This window comes from Pinus tabuliformis, chromosome 7 (genome assembly GCF_031772625.1).
Source record: "Pinus tabuliformis cultivar Carrire ecotype Pingquan chromosome 7, CPIR1, whole genome shotgun sequence".
In the NCBI taxonomy this organism is placed as follows: Eukaryota; Viridiplantae; Streptophyta; class Pinopsida; order Pinales; family Pinaceae; genus Pinus; species Pinus tabuliformis.
Window position 1 is genome coordinate 599,123,929 of NC_142293.1, and position 13,846 is coordinate 599,137,774.

Genomic DNA, 13,846 nt, shown 5'->3' on the forward strand with positions numbered 1-13,846 from the left:
CACAAATATCCCAACCTCTGCAGTAGGCTCCAACTTCTTCCTGACATCCTTTGTCACATGCATGTAAACGTTAGCACCAAAAATCCTCAAATGAGAAAGATCAGGGTTCTTACCAGAATAAGCCTCCTCAGGTGTACTCATGCCAAGTATCATGTGAGGACAACGGTTCTGCACATAAACTACTGTATTGCATGCTTCCTCCAACAAGTGAAGGGGTAGGCCCTGATCATGCAACATCACCCATGCAGCACCCACGATCATTCTGTTCTTCCACTCAGCAACCTCGTTCTGCTATGGGTTATGGGGAGCAATGAGCTCTCTTTGAATCCCTTCTGCTTTGCAGAAATCCTTGAACTCGTCAAAGATGTATTCACCACCATTATCGCTCCTAAGAGCCTTCACCTTCTTCCCCGACTCCTTCTCGACTAGTGCTTCGAACTCACAGAACTTTGAGTATGTCTTGCTCTTCTTCTGCATGAAGAAGATCCAGCACTTACGAGAGAAATCATCAACAAAAATCACATAATACCTATTTTTTGTTGTCGAATCTACTGAGAAAGGTCCACACACGTCTGTGTGAATTCTCTCAAGGATTGTCGTGGCGCGACTATCCTTCTCGTGAAAGGTGGCTTTCACAAACTTTCCTAAAGTACACCCCTTGCACTGATCTGACTGCGCAAGAGTGCCTTTAGGAAGCCCTATAGTGATCTGTTGCAGTATCTTCAAGGCTCCATGGTGAAGGTGACCCAATCTCCTGTGCCACAGCTTGCCATCTTCCCGGCTCACCAATCCTGCCTTGTATGCCATTATTGCGCATCCATCTACATGCAACTGATAAAGGTTCCTCACTCGAACCCCTATCTTCCGGGTTTCTCCAGTTGTCTTGTTGCACAGGAAATCCTTTCCCTCGCTGAAAAAACCTCATATCCCTTGTCTTCTAATATCGCCACAGAGATAAGATTCTTCTTCAATCTTGGAACATGCATCACTTCCTTCAATACGAAGGGTTTACCAGACTCCCTCTCAAAGGAAATGGTATTGATACCAGTCGCACTGTATCTACCATCATCTCCCATCTCGATGTGCACTCCAAGATCTTTGTCCTCCAGATCAAAAAACAAATCTCGATCTCCTGTCATGTGAAAAGACGCACCACTATCAAATAACCACACCGATCCCATCACACTTGAAACCAAGCATGCGATCAATGAAAAATCAAGCTCAAACTGCGAGGCTAGAGCCTCTCCTGCTGCAGATCCAGCAGCTTGCTTATTCTTCTTCTTCTGTGGAAAATTAGTGGCATAGTGTCAGTGCTGGTGACAGTGAAAACACTTCACCTTGGACATGTCCTGCTTCTTGCCTTTCGCACTAGACTGAGAAGCTTTCTTGCTCTTCCCCTTCTTTGCTTTGGTAGCCAAAGCGCAATTTTCTTCATCAGCTCCCTTTGATGAAGATCCATCCCTGGTATTCCGCTTGATCTCCTCCTGCACAAGATCTGACCAAAGTCTTTCCCATCCTGGCAATTTCTCCCAACCATTGATAGAGTGCTGATAGGAATGCCAACTCTTCGGAAGACCAAGGAGAGCCAAGCCCACCAAGTCCTAATCATCGACACTTACCCCCACACTTCCCAGCTCATCCCTGCATTGAGTGAATTTCGTGAGGTACTTGGGCATACTGTCACCCTTCTCACATTTGATGTTTCTAAGTTTATCTTTGAGTGCCAACTTCCTCTGATCGCTCTTGCTTTGGAATAGATCTGTCAAATCTTTCCACATCAAGTATGGAGAAGCCTTACCATGTAGGCTGGACACAATGTGATCCTTCACGCCCTCCAACAGAATCCTTCGACACTTTGCTGTCTTCTTTTGCCAAGCATCAACCTGCGCAGCATTAGTAGGCTTTGGGACATAAACCTCTATGAAATCCTTCAGCCCATTATCATCCAACACTGCCTCCATCCTATCCTTCCATGCAATATAGTTCGAGCTGCCCTCAAGAGCATACTCCAATCGCAATCCGTTGAAAGACATTGCCTTGTTGATACCAAGAAAACACTGCTGCAAATTCGAATTCCACCAGCTCCAAACTCAACCGCCTCCGATCTAAGATTCGTGAGAACAAAGTATTTCTCGTACAGAGATTGACTGTATGGGCTTTTACCGAATATCTCACCTTCCAAAGGAAGGATGAATCCAGAGGCTACCTGGACCGATTACAGACTTTGCCTGAAGAAATAAGATGTAAACACTTCCTGAATAGTATATCTGATGATCAACAACTCTGATACCATGTATAAATTTTGAATAATATGACACTTATTCACAGAGATTATCCCGATTATACACTATTGAGGAATACATGCATAATACATAACCTCCTCTACGTTCATCATCAATTTAGCAGCATCAAAAACAATGAAAACATCAATAGCATGCACACATTAGCACAATATGTAACCTGTGGAAAGCTTACAGCTGAAAACCCCACACTATCTGTATATTAATGATTGAGAACATGTAACAATACATAGTACAATACTCCTCTCAAGTAATCAGTACTATCTCCACCTGTTACACACAAAACTAGCTCAGATCCGAACAAGTCACAGGTTCAAATCTTCTCCACTGCTTTGCCTGCCTCCACTGCACAATACCTGCTGAGAATCACTCACACTGGAAATCACGTGAGCACAGGCTATTCTACTGGGAAAATACTATGCAATACTCATTGGCATAAATCAATCCATGCTTGTGCAAATCCTCATGCACAATTGATAGTCATAACTCACCCTTTCACTTACCTCTAACACCTGTCTTTGTTGAACTGTCCATGCACTGAGTTAACTGATGTATTCTTCAGTTACTTTATGAGTTAATAATTAGTGAATTAATTAACAATCAATTCACACAACTCATCACTAGTGTATTCTCCAGTTAGACTGAATACAACTAGTTCAACTGAACACAACTCCATCAACTCCACATCCAACTCCACAGAACTCACATGCATGAGTTCTAACTGAAGTCAACCATGCAATAACTCAACTAACCCACAAAGAAAGCATATTTCCTTCTGACAGCTGCATGTGCCACATCCATAGCTCGAACTGAAGTGCTACAAGAGAATAAGATAAAGTTTATAGTCCAAATATTACTAAGGGCTAATAATATTTGACTGTTTCTATTTTTAGCTTGGTAGTCTAAAAATAGACTTTGATCACTCCTGTTGTGAACCAGATATAGAAGTCCATCTATTTTTCCCAACATGACCAATCATCCATAAACAGCATTCTGCAACTCGTAGACCATGATCCATATGTCTAAAAATAGACTTTGTGCCATAATTTGCCTGCGGGCCCACTTAGTGAAGGAGACTCCTTTCCACTAAGCTCCATCATCTTGTTGCATTCTCAACAGGATACCCACCCGGTCCGGACCTTGGTAAGCAGCTCCTTTTTCGTTTGGGATGGTGGGTCCGACTGGGGATATGGGATCAATTTCCCAATTTATGTGTGCGTGTTGAGAATTGATATTTCCTTCCTAATAATTTCCAAGTAAAATTCTTTTATTCTAAATCTAATCTAATAATATGCAAATTGTATTCTAATGAAATGAAATATCTAATTCTAAACTAACCCGGGAATTAATCTTTCAATTATGCGATCTAAAATAGTTTCTACGACAATTAGTAATAAAGATCATTCAATTGCTATAAGAAAAGAACTCAATAAAGATGAATTGTTTCGTATAAAAAGTTAGTCGAACAGTTGTGAAAAATAGATCACATAAAAATTCATTCATATATTTAGCACAAATAGAATAGCCATCATCGTACAAAGTGCCAAATGATAACTCGAGCATTCAGGCGTTCACGTATAAATAACTAAACATGAATATCACTTAAACACATAAGTAGAAATCGTTAAGAGATAAAAGTACCATCGATAACAAGTTCTACTCATGAGCTTCAACAATAATGATCTATCTCTTCTTAGTTCAACATCTACTAAGAGTACAAAAGTGCAATTTCAGTAGCAGATATTAAACACGGATATCAATAAAACTTGTTCCATTCATTCATCAAAACCTCCTCTAAGGGTGCAGAAGTGCATGTTCTGAGGAAATGTTTTTGAGAAATTCTGATTTTCATTGACACAGTGAATGATATTGTTTGCTGCGATGGCTGCTTCTTCAGCTGCTTGTTCTGCTTTCCTGATCTGTGCATCCCATTTATTAAAAATCATTTCCTTGTGGGCTTCATTGATTTTGGGTGCACTTGCCTTTCTTCCTTCCTCTGATTCTTGCCAAGCCAAATAATCAGAAATTCTTCTATCAATTAAATCATAATCATGTCACAAATCTATGACTTGATTAGTGACTTTATCGCTTATCTCACAATAGGAACTCCATTGCGATATTCTTTGGCATAATGTTTCTTGTTGTTGCAAGAGTTGGTCATTTAAGGCAATGGCTTCTGTGACAAACTTTGTAAGCTTGGGATCATCTTTATGCATCTCTTGCATAACCTGTAACTGATTTTCTTTTTCAATCAAACTGTTCTGATATCCCAGCTGCATTTGTTGAAACTCCTACTGCAATTTTTCTAACTTCTCCTCTGTTGTTTATTGTAGGTTACCTGTGGCTCTGGTAAATGATACATGAGTCTCAAATCCTGTGCAGTGAATGACCCAATGAGTTCTTGGCTTTGAGTCTTGAATTGTCTGTCTGTTATATCAGCACTATCTAGTACCCATTTGATCATGTCCGTGTATGGAAGAATCTTGGGTCTCACCACTATACGGTGCAAGAATGAACATGCAAGCTCTATAATTGATGCCTCAGACGATCCTCGTGAGTCTGCGGTTGTTGTAACCTCCATTACTATGGGATTCTCCTCTTCGAGTAGACTATACATGCCTTCCCAAGTAGTAATGTCGGCATCTCTGTTACAGGTGGTATCTGTGTATAAGGGCGTCATTTCTTTGTCTTCAAAAATTGGAGCTTTTCCCTTTTTCCCCATAACACTGCTACGTATATCTTTCTGTTTTCTACTCCTGCAATTTACGAAATCAAGAAAGAGTAATGATATGAATAAGGTGATGGGAAAGCTTTAAACATTTGAAATCATATAAAATATATCACCCTACGTGAACTGACTTCTTGATCAGATCGAAACCTTATGTCATTAATGATCATCAACTAACTTATTAAATTAACATTAATGCGCATGACTTGACAACGGATTACGAAAAACCTTTTTTAGAACGACGTGCCCTACAGATCTGCGATAATGCGATTTTGCGATTTGCTTCCCAATATCGCTAATCTATTATGTTTCGACATTTATTCATTACCATGCTTTTCTACGAAATGTGATTTGCGAGACTTGTTATCGCATATCGCCAGCTTTGAAACATTTCACCTTAAGTGACGTTTGAAGGATATGAAAACTGCGATGCGATGAGTTCCTTGGGTGTGCGATCTCACATCGTGATTTCACATTTGTAGGAGTTTGCTTATATGATATCGTTATTTCCCTTTTGCGATGCGATGCTTTTTATTAAGAGAAAGATTTTATTCGAACTCATCATAAACTTAAGTCCTTTTGGATTTTTGCGTATATTCTCCTAAGTTTATGATAGTAAGATTTATTCAAAAAGGAAATATAAGTTCTAATTTATCATTATTTTCTAGATGAAGGGTCCCCACTTATTTAGTATTGATGTCAAAACTAAAATAAGAAGGGGGGTTGTTGCTAGCCATGACAATTGGCGATTCACTTGTAAGAACCATGGATTTTTGCGTATATTCTCCTAAGTTTATGATAGTAAGATTTATTCAAAAAGGAAATATAGGTTTTAATTTATCATTATTTTCTAGATGAAGGGTCCCCACTTATTTAGTATTTATGTCAAAACTAAAATAAGAAGGGGGGTTGTTGCTAGCCATGACAATTGGCGATTCACTTGTAAGAACCAGTTATCTCTTATTTTCTTTTGAATTTTCTAAACTTCCAAAATAGAAGGGATTTTTGGAAAATCAAACTTTATTATAAAAATATAAAGTATATCATGCTTTCAGTTGTTAATGGTAGTTTGTTTCTTCTATGTTAACTTTGATTATTTACTTTCTAAAGCTAGTCATTGTATTTACATCAGCAACTACTTAGTTTGTAAAGATAAAAACATCGTCTCCTCTGTAAATCAATTTTAAATATGCTCATTTGTCGTAGGTAGAGCCTCTGCTGCCAGTAGGCATTCATAGCCTCGACAGGGTTACCTGTTACCCAGCAATGATCTTGTATCCTACTTGGAGAAATATACAATTTTTTAAAGAGAAATCCATATCCACACTTATTGCTTTTATTTTCTTTTAATTCTTAAAGAACAATGCCTTGGTTTGATAGCCAAATTATGATAGTGCCACTCACTTGATTTATAACTTTGCTGAACAAGATGGCTTGGGATGAGACCCCTTGTCTTTTGATTGCAACAATCTTGAGTCATTGCCCTGTTTTGGTATGCAGTTTTGGCAAAGTCAACAAGCTATAATATCTATGATCATGATAAGTCGGCTCGTGATGAGACCTCTTATTCTTTAAGTTTAAAATGTATCATTGGATTATTCCTTGAAGATCGTAATTCTCTAGGTAGGGAGGAAGTCATTGGTTCCTTAAAAATAGCTCTGGACAACAATTATAGAGTTTTTGGAAAGAGCTTTTCTACAGAGAATCCTTGTTCTTGTTATTGATGCTTTTCATTGACTGATATAAAACAAATTCCCACTAAAGGTTGCTTTTTTTTATCAAAATTCACAAAGTTGAAACTAGTATCATTTCCAAGCTTATAACCTTTGACTGTAGCTTTCAATAGTAATGACCAATTTTCCAAATCAATTCTATTTATACAAGCGTAAAAACAAAATCTAAAAGAAATGCTAGTCCTTTTGATGAATTCCAAACGTAACCATTTACAATTGGTTTTATTATCTAAATCAAAGGAAAAACTAATCTACAAAAATAAGAAAATATTCTTCTATGGAAAATATTTTTTAAGGATTTGCCCGTTAACAGGTAAAGATTCTCTTTTCCCTATTAAATCCTGCAACATAAAAGTGGATGGACCTATGATTTCTGCAATTTGGAATGGGCCAAGCCACATTTGTTGGAACTTCGTATGTTTGCCTTTTTCTTCGTGAGCCTTATCCCATTTTAAAACTAAATCTCTAATTTGAAAGTCCTTTTTGGATACCATGTTTGAATCAAAAGAATCTTTTACTAATGCTTGACGATGAACATGAGTTATTTTAGCCTTTTCTCGTTGTTCTTCTAGCTTAAGAATTTGCAGTTGTCTTAGTTGAAAGGATGAAGTTGGTGTCTCGTCAATAAATTGAACTAAGGCCAAAGAGGGAATTGCTAGATGAGTTGGGAGAACCACTTCTTTCCCATAAACCAAATTAAAGGGAGAAGTGCCAATGGAGGCTTTCTGTGTTATTTGATCTGCCCATAAGGCATACGTCAAAGCTTTGTGCCAATTCTTATGATTTTGGTCAATGGTTCACTTAATAATTCTGATTAAATTTTTATTTGTTGATTCAGCTAATCCATTCCCCTGTGGATAATAATTGGCAGAGTATTTGAGTTTAAAACCTCTTTTGAGTGCAAATTCAGTCATAGCATTGCCGGAAAAGTACGATGCATTATCAAACATTAAATCAGAGGGTAAACCAAACCTGGTAATTATGAACTGATCTATGAAATCGATGATTTGTTTAGCATTAGTTGTCTTGAGAGGAACGGCTTCTACCCATTTAGTAAAATAATCTATAGCTGTAAGGATATACCTATGTTGTTTAGAAGAGTGAGGAACGATCTCACCTATTATATCCAGTCCCCATTGATCAAAGGTTGATCGATATTGACTGGTTGCAAAGGCAACAACGATTTCTTTTGTCTTCCGGCAGCAGTTTGACACACTTGACATTTCCTTACATAGCTATGTGCATCTTTAAATAGTGTAGGCCAATAGTACCCTGCGCGCAAGATCTTATGTGTTGTAGCATCTCCAGCATAATTTCCACCTGTTGGTCCATCATGGAGTTCCTGCAACACTTTTTCAACTTCAGATTTCTCAAGACATTGAAGGAGAACAGAATCATAATTCATCCTAAAGAGTACATCGTTTACAAGTTGATATTGCTTAGCCTTCAATCTTAGAGCTCTTTTCTTTGTATAATCCAGGTTTGAAGGAGCATATCCATTCTTAAGATAAAATATGATATCAGCGTATAATGACTCAACATCGTTTAGGCTTACCTCATACATTTGTACTTCTGAAGATGGTATTTCAGAAATAAGCGATGCTCCGGCCAGCATTTTGCAAAAGCCTTGGCCTTTTACAATATTTGCTGGTTTAATTTCAACATCATATTCTTGTAAGGCGATAACCCAATTTGCTCTTTTCTCACCCACATCTCTCTATACTAAGAGATTTCTTACCAGTGGAAACGGTACTATTATCTTTGTAAGGGTTTTAAGCAAAAAGGGTCTAAAATGTTTGATCGCTTTGAAAACAGCATATGCTTGTTTCTCTAGGTCAAAATAATTTAATTCGGCCCCTTGTAGATTTGAACTGAAAAAAGAAATTGGGGCTTCTGCCTTATCTTGATTTTCTTGAGTGAGTATCGCAGCGTATGATTTATCAGAGGCAAATGTATACAAAATGAAAGGATCAGAAAAATTTGGAGTTGCTAAAGATGGGGTGTTTACAATCGCTTGCTTAATCAGATTGAATGCTTCATATTCCTCTTGGCCCCATTTGAAGATTGAATTCTTTTTCAGCATTGCTTGTAGGGGAGATACAATCCTTGAAAAGTTCGAAACAAATCTCTTAACAAAGTTAATTTGGCCAAGGAAGGATTGCATGGCTTTCTTGTTGTGAGGCAAGGGTATTTCGGAAATCTCCTTAATTCTATCGGGATCAATATGGATTCCAGATTTTGACAATATGAATCCAAGAAGTTTTCCTTCACTTAATGCAAAAAAGGACTTTTTTGGATTAAGTGAAATCCCATAACTTTGGCAACGTTGGAAGATTTGCTTCAAGTCTTTGAGATGATAACCACATTTCTTAGAATATATAGTTATATCATCTAAGTAGATTACTACTGATTTATTTACTAATCCCTTAAATGCGATGTCCATGGCTCTTTGAAATGTGGCACCAGCATTGATCAGACCAAAAGGCATCTTTTGATATGCATAAGTACCCCATTTGGTTCTGAACGTAGTTTTTAATTGATCGTCGGGATGGACTAAAACTTGGTTGTAGCCAGAGAAACCATCCAAAAAGGACATTAATTCTGATCCTGCGACTGCTTGCAAAATTTGTTGCATGGGAGGCAGGGGAAAATTATCCTTTTAGCAGGCTTTGTTCAGATTTCGAAAGTCAATGCAAATTCTAATATCTCTGTTTTTCTTTCTAACAAGAACTAAATTAGAAACCCATCTAGAATGTCGAACGGGAAAAATAATTTTGGCTTTTAATAATTTGTTGAGCTCAGACTTAATCTGACTTTCCAGATTAGGATGGATCTTCCTCAGCTTTTGTTGGACAGGTTTTTCATCGGTTATCATTGGGATATTATGTTGGATGATAGAAGTGTTGTAAGTCTTTAAATCATCGTAGTTCCAGACAAAGACGCTTTTGTATTTTTTCAAGAGGCGGATATAAGCTAATCTCTCTTCTTAGGCTAGGCCAAGACCTAAGTTGATATTATGTGGCTTGGTATCAGTTCTTAGATTTACTAATTCATAGTTTAGAGTTGAACTCTGAAGTTTTTAATTGGTAGATATCTTGAATCAGTCTTTCAAATTATATAGGTCTTCCAACTTGACTACTGATTTTGGCATAGCATTATTAGTGCTTTCTTGTTGCAACTGTTCATCATGTTGGTCCTCGTCAATTAACTTATTAGTGTAAGATACTTTTGTGTGAGGAAGCTTACAATATTAGGGTCGTCGTTTAAAATTCTCCAGTTAGTAACATTGTCAGGAATTGAGGGTCTAAAGATTAATTCGATTGAAAATCTGTCTGGGCTATAGTCTTCTGAGGGAATGAGCTTGGAAGCTACGTTTGCCAAGAGGTCAGCACTAGCATTTTGGATTCTAAGAATTGATGAAATATTGAATGCTATAAAATGTTCAGTCAGATCTTGCACTAAAGATTGGTAATGTTTTAAATGACCCAATATGCAATGCATAGTATTTCGTACCTGTCTAGTCACAATTTCAAAATCTCCTAAGACTTGTAGATACTTAACGTTTAATCTGATTTCCTTGTATAATCCTTGGACTAAGGCCTCATATTCTGCAATATTATTGGTGCAATCGAATTCGAGTCTACAAGTTAGCATAGTTTTGTTTCCCTCTGGACTAACTAACACGCATCCTGCTCCTGCTCCATCATTAGACTTTGAACTGTCAAAAAATAACTTCCAAAATAAAGATTTATTTACAGGACTATCTATAAAATTAACACATTTAGAACTATCTGTTTGGGAAAAGTTTTCTACTTGAGATAAAACAGAATTTTCTAAGTAAGGTGAAGTATGAGCATTAAAGTTTCCTAAGAAAGAATCAATAGAATAGTTGCCAATTATATTGTTGTTGTATGCTACAGGTTCATTCTCTCCTTCCAATTCTGTTACTATGTATTTTTGATGTCTTTCTCGCTCAACCTTTATCTGATTTGGTTTACCATTATAAGGGAGCCACATATGTGACCAATCGGTAGCAAAGTATCCATGAAGATTTTCAGACCAATCCCTACTAAGAATTAAACCATAAAATTCTGGAATGTCTGCAACTAGAATATCAATAACTTGACATACCTTTGGATTCGATGACAGCCTTATGGTAACTTGATTTAGTTCACCGATCACTTCAACCTGTGACCGGTCCAGCTGAACTATACGTACTACAGACTTTTGCGGCTGAACATTCAACTTTTCACATATTGATTTAGGCAAGATATTAGATGAAGCTCCTGAATCTACTAAACAATTATGCAAGTTTTTGTTGAAAACCTCATAAGTAAGAAGAAATGGGGGAGTATGAGATCTGGACCTTCCTCCAATTAAAGCTATATCGTTTGGATCAACTTTATTAGTCACATTAGTTGGAGGTTTTCCCATTTCATGGGAAGCTTGTGAGATTACAGTTGCGGGCAGAGGCGCAACCGATATCGCGTGTAATTCTTTCAAAAGGAGCTTTTGTTGATGTTTTAACTTGCTCAATTCATGAAAGGTAATATTAGCCCTAGTCTTCTTCATGTCTTCTACGATATTATACTCCATTTCATCATAAATTATCAATGTTTTGGATGGATTTGGTGAATCGGATTGGACTAGGCTTGTTTGAGTCACTTTGGGTGACGTTTTCTTACCTGCGACTTTATCCTTAGATATCGAGCTTGTGCTTTTCTATTTAGGAGTTGGTTGTGGAGGATCTAGTTGATTTCTACTTCTAGTACTTACCGGTGATGCCTCTTGATCCTCTTCATCAGGGAGAATGAAGTCCCACATTCCCTGCACTTCTACAACTTCTTCTTCAGTGGGCTCTTCATTGGAAACTTCCTCTTCTTCTTCTTTTGATTCTATATTTGTAATAGCATTGGGAGGTTTTGAATCAGTTGAAGGATTTCTTCTATAAGGCTTGTAAGGCTTTTTAGAAGACGTTTCTGCTACTTGTTTCTTGATGTCAACCATCTCGTTAGACATGGTTTTCAAAACTTTCTGTAATCCTTCTAAATCAAGTGGATCCTTTGGTTGTTTTCTCTTGGGATCTTCTTTGAACGTGACCTTCTTTGACTTACGTTCATCAACAGCATTTTTCTTTTCTAGAGCTATAATACGTTTTTCTACTGTTATTGCATCTTTCATATTCTCAGCCAAAGTTGTTTTGGCAGCCCTATCAACAAAGATTGCTATGTTTGATGGTAAAGCTGATATGTACCATTCACTTCTAACTTCTTCGCTAGGCTTGGAAGCGGCAGGAATTTTATTCAAAAGTTTGTTGAAACGTGAGTTAAAATATTTGATGGGTTCTCTAGTTTCGGTCTTAAGATTCGACAGGTCATTGATCAATGTTGCAGTAGACCTATCATCACCGAACTTAGTCAAGAATTGTTCTTGGAAAATATCCCAACTAGTGATAGATCCGGATGGTAATGAAAAATACCAGGATCCGACTGCTCCTTGTAATGTATAAGGAAAGTGTCGGACAACAGCATCTTCATTAGTAACTCCATTGAGATTTATAGATAACATGAAGTTGTTGATGTGTTCTTCTACTAGCATGCCTGCTTCAAGATTAAACTTAGGCAGCCATTTTTCAGGATGGGCCAGTAATTGACTCAAGGGTGCAGGCATTAAAACTGCCCCTGGGTTATTCCATGGATTTTGGGCCATCATTGAACTACTAATAGAAGAAAGCGCAGAAGATGTTCCTTGCGATTGAGAAGATGAAGATATTACAGTTCCAGGAGATTGTGCAGGAGATGTTGAAGTTCTAGTAGTATGTTGGACAATAATTTGGAGTGGAGGAGTGGATGGTTGGCTTTGCAGTGGAGAGGTTGAGATGGATGATGATGATGAAAGAGTCTCGCTATCAAACCCTTTAGGTGATTTCCTTGCTCTCTTCCTTTTAGGTAGAGGTAATTCAGTTGGTTCGATACCAAACTTTTCACTTGCAATCGGGTAAAAGGATGAGAAGGGTTATAATGCGAAGTCACACTACCTTGAGATATTTCATATATTTGGAGCGATATAGAAAATCGCTGAAGTTTATGGATCAAAGATTCAACTTCAGGAGGTTCAATAGTCGACTTCTCTGAAATGTTTTGGTTTGTGGAAGTGACTGTTGTTTTCTCGACTTCTCGCTCAAGATTTAAAGATTCTAAGTGTGATGGAGAATTCGGGGGAGATGTTGAAGGTGATTTACTCTCAGAATGGTATTTGGATTTAGATTTACTAGCCATTCATAGTTCGGTCCCTCCTTCTAGCGCCAAATATGTTGAAGCCCCGAAAATCGGGTCTACAACAAGGGGGATACCCACCCGATCCATACCTTGGTAAGTAGCTCCTTTTCCGTTTGGGATGGTGGGTCTGACTGGGGATATGGGACGAGTTTCCCAGTTTCTGTGTGTGTGTGTTGAGAATTGATATTTCCTTCCTAATAATTTCTAAGTAAAATTCTTTTATTCTAAATATAATCTAACAATATGCAAATTGTATTCTAATGAACTGAAATGTCTAATTCTAAACTAACCTAGGATTTAATCTTTCAATTATATGATCTAAAATAGTTTCTACGGCAATTGGTAATAAACATCATTCAATTGCTATAAGAAAAGAACTCAATAAAGATTAATTGTTTCGTATAAAAAGTTAGCCAAATAGTTGTGAAAAAAATATCGCATAATAAGTCATTCATATATTAAGCACAAATAGAATAGCCATCACCGTACAAAAGTGCCAAATGATAACTCAAGCATTCAAGCATTCACATATAAATAACTAAACATGAACATCACTTAAACACGTAAGCAGAAATCGTTAAGAGATAAAAGTACCATTGATAACAAGTTCTATTCATGAGCTTCAGCAATAATGATCTATCTCTTCTTAGTTCAATATCTACTAAGAGTACAAAAGTGCAATTTCAGTAGCAAATATTAAACACAAATATCAATAAATCTTGTTCCATCCATTCATCAAAACCTCCTCTAAGGTGCAGAAGTGCATGTTCTGAGGAAATTTTTTTGACAAATTTCAGGACCCTTCTC